Source organism: Aplysia californica, unplaced genomic scaffold (assembly GCF_000002075.1).
Source record: "Aplysia californica isolate F4 #8 unplaced genomic scaffold, AplCal3.0 scaffold00137, whole genome shotgun sequence".
In the NCBI taxonomy this organism is placed as follows: Eukaryota; Metazoa; Mollusca; class Gastropoda; order Aplysiida; family Aplysiidae; genus Aplysia; species Aplysia californica.
In genome coordinates, this window is record NW_004797407.1 from 1,322,254 (window position 1) to 1,326,501 (window position 4,248).

Below are 4,248 nucleotides of genomic sequence, written 5' to 3' on the forward strand. Positions count from 1 at the left end.
ACACACACACACACACACACACACACACACACACACACACACACACACACATAAACACACACAACCCCCTTGGTTTCGCCTCCATAGCTCGTCTTGTTGTTAATTCTCTTTACCACGCAGATGTTCCAGACACAGAATTAGATGCACTGTGTGTGGTCGAAAATTGTCTCATTTACGCGTGAAATTTCCGCTCTACGAGGGAATTCGTCTTCAAAAGACTTGCTTTAATTCATTAGCACCTATTTTAGTTTTATACGTCATCACACCGCGCATGTAACCAATCTTCTCTCCTATCGGAGACGGAGGTTGAATTTTGAGTCCCTTAAATAACCTTACATCGTTGAAAAGGGGTGTTAAACCCACGGTTTAAGGTGCCTGTTGCTAGATCCGGAGTTTGGCTGTGACAAACATTTTGTGACATGGTATGCCGGGGTGATAATGTTGTGTCAGTTTGTAGAACGTCATGGTCAGAATAATGTGTAATGTTGCAGCCTACCATAGAAATCTGCATCTCCCCTCGACGCTTAACGGCAACGGAGGATGAAAAAAGTAAAAGTAAATTGTGAGACAGTGGAGTTGGCAGATAGATGTAGGAGCACATTAACTTTGTTTATTGAGAACTGACTTTTTTTTTTTTTGGTGTTTTTTTATGTTACTGATGGGAAAATGGAGGGCAAAAGGGGTATGGTAGATTCAGAGAGAAAGAGATAAAGAGAGAGTGAGTTAGGGGGTGGGGGAAGAAGGGAGAGGAAGAGAGAGAGTGAGAGAGAGAAAGAGAGAGAGAGAGAGAGAGAGAGAGAGAGAGATTGTAATATACAGTAATAGAGAGAAAGAGGAAAAACAAACTCACACACAGACAGAGAGAAAGAGGAAATAGGAGAGAGAGAGATAGAGAGAGGAAAAGAGAGAGAGAGAGAGAGAGAGAGAGAGAGAGAGAGAGAGAGAGAGAGAGAAAAATATAAATAGAGAGAGACGGAGAGAAACAGAGAGAGAGAGAAACAGAGTAGGGGAGAAAGAGAAAGAGAGAGAGAGTAGGGGAAGAATCAGAGAGAGAGGGAGAGAGAGAGAGAGAGAGAGAGAGAGAGAGAGAGAGAGAGAGAGAGAGAGAGAGAGAGAGAGACTGGGGGAAGAAATCATTTGAAAACATTAATCTCCACCCAATTCTGACGACAGATGGAAGAGATGACTGGCATTTTCCCCTCCATCACGGTGTTTGTTCGTCCCTGGGCCTGTCTATTCTCTCTTTTGTCTGTCTGTCTGTCTGTCTGTCTGTCTGTCTGTCTGTCTGTCTGTCTGTCTGTCTGCCTGCCTGCAGCTACATTGTCGAAAGGACCAAACCTGTGTCTGCAAAGATCCTAACTTCAATCAAAACAAAACTAATTTCTATCAGATTTTTAAGGACATACAATTTTCCAAGGTAACTGCTTTTTCTTCTTTCTAGGCTCTACCTCATTTTTATTGTTTGTTTATGTAACTATGATGAGTGTGTGTGGTTTGCTCTGTCTTTTCTCTCTAGTACCTGTCGTCCTAATCTCGCCTCCTTCTGTTTTCGTATTTTGCTCTTTTGTAGTAATAACTCTCTTCTTTGGCATTTCTACGGCCTATTTATGTTGCAAGTGTCGTAAAACTCCAACTTAAAACTTAAACTCTCCTGTAATGCATTTAATCTCCGGCACTTATTTGACCTATTGTGTTGAAAGTGCCTTAATAAACCTTACTAAAAAGACTCAAATTCTCTAGAAACACCTTTAACCTTCAGCACTTGTACAACCCATTGGTGTTGCAAGAGCCGTATTAAAACTCTTATGAAAAACTAAAACTCTCTTGTTACACCTCTAATCATTGGCACTCGCATGACCTATTTGTGTTTTTTGTAAGAGCCGTAAAACTCTAACGAACGCTAGAACAACCAGCCAGCCTGACTGCCCCAGCCCCTCCTCGGTTGCTCCGTGTGTGTCTTAGACGTTAGAAATGCGACACCCCAAGACTGTGATACTAACGAAGGGAGTGGGGAGAGGAACTGGTTCCTTTTGATGCGAAAATCGATGACACGGCCTGGATCGGCTATCAATTATTTAAAGGCGCCCTTGTCTAAGAAGTTGTTGAACTTTTAAATTGTATTTATTTCTTCTTTTGGGGACTCTTAACTAAAGGTCAATAATACGAGTTGATGGCGAGTGGTTGGAGGGTGTCACAGGTTGATCCTATTTATTTTCTTTCCCTGTCTCTCTGTCTGTCTGCCTTGCTCCTTCTCTACTCTAGATGAACGTTAAACAATGTCGACCTGTTTCTGTTTACTCAAAACTCAAAGAGGTGGTTGGAGGGTGCTCTGGTGTGATTTATTAATTTTCTCCTGTCAAAATACGATCGTCTTATCTCTTCTCTATTCGTTTTTTTTCTTTGTATGTTACTCTTGAATACTTCAATCTTCTTTTACTTCAATTGAAAAGGACAGTAGTTTGTCTGTGTAGTTCTAGTGTGTGCTTCCGTGTAAAAAAGGTTGAATTTGTTTTGTGTTGTTTTGTTCACACACAGACACAATCGTACTCGTGTACACTCTGTTTCTCTCTCTCTCTCTCTCTCTCTCTCTCTCTCTCTCATTCCCCGTCTCTCTTTCTCTCCCTAAATCTTTGACCATCTCTCTCTCCAAACCTCTCCCCAACCCCTTCCCCCATTTCCCACCGTCTCTCTCCCTCTCCCCATCTCCCTCCCCCACCCCGCCCACCCCTATTTCCCACCCTCTCTCCCTCCCTCCCTCTTTAGCATTGCCAAGCACCAGAATGGCCCTCCAGCCTATGAGGACAGCACTACACACAAACTGATGGCGTCATTGGGAGAAATTGATTTTGCGTAGTTCCCAGCCGGCACCAGCCCACACCCCAGGGCTAGGGCTGGGCAGTGAGTCGCTGTGGCAAAATCCGGATAATATGATAATGCACCTCTTCGGGTGTTATGAACCGCTCGGCAAATGGGTTAGAATCACTTTGACAAACGGGTTAGAACCACTTCAACAAATGGGGGCACCCACTTTGACAAACAGGTTATGAAGGAGAGTGAAAGAGTCTGAAATCGGAAAATGTTTCAATTAGAATTATCCGGTTATCCGGATAGGTTATGATGATTTTGCCCACCACTACCCGGGGCCTCGTGTCAGGGGAGGCAAGCACTAATAGCACCAGGGGGCGTTACCCGAACCCGACTAGAGGGGGACCCGGCAAGGGCAGTAACTCTACCTTGTTAACTTATGTTCAGGCAGACGGAGAAGAGGGGGGTGGGGGTGGGGTGGGAGAGCGACGATTGGGAGGGGGGGGGTCTTCATTTTGTGGGTATCTTGTCTCCAGAAAATGCTCATATTTATGTATGTAGCCACGTCTGTGAACATTTATCTGATGCACTAACGGTCAACACATCGCACCAAAAGACCGACCGCGCGTTTTATTGGAGAAAAGTGGATGTCCTCGACAGTGTCATTCTATTGCTATTTCTTTTTTTTAATTTCGCAAAAAAGGAGAGGGATAGGGGTGAGGAAATCGGGCGGTGAGGAGGGGGGATTTGGAAATTGGTCAGTCGTATAGAATATTGTCTTGGACAGGTGGCTGTTAGAGCAGGTTTGACTGTGTGTACATATATATATATATACACATTCACTTGTCATTCACTTGTTTAAAACAATCACCCTCACATAAGCAAAGAATTGGTGTATGGTGAAAGATACACAATATGGAAAATCTATCTATCTATCTATCTATCTATCTATCTATCTATCTATCTATCTATTTTTCTATCTATATATCTGTCTATCTATCTATCTATCTATTTATATATCTATATTTCTTTTACTGTTTTTCTCACAAACACCTGCTACACACTGACAAGCACACACAAACAGACACACTGACTATTCCACACACACACACACACACTCTCACACACTTTTAAAAAAAATTCAAACACAAACAAACGAATACACACTCACCAACACACATTTCATACATTGCAATGCAGTTTTCGTCTACACCACGTAAATTTCCTAGGTGTTTACCTTATATTGTCCAAACTGTCCAGAAGTTGCGCATGTTAAAGATCCCTTGGTGGTCTAAAACCAACGAAAGTAGGCTTCGGCCGCCACCCGGTCAAAATTCTAAATTTCCTACCAACTCAAAATGTTTAATGTGTCCAGCGCGCTCATGTGACTTTATGCAGTTACGAGCGCCGCAAAACAGTTTCGAAAAAAAACAACCTCCCCCC

The 4,248-nt window shown here is 43.0% G+C and overlaps 1 protein-coding gene across 1 annotated transcript in view; it reads left to right on the forward strand.

Moving 5' to 3' along the window:
- The window catches only part of LOC101855486 (flocculation protein FLO11), a gene marked incomplete at its 5' end in the record, with an annotated part of 49,423 nt that overhangs the window by 26,317 nt on the left and 18,858 nt on the right, over nt 1-4,248 (forward strand).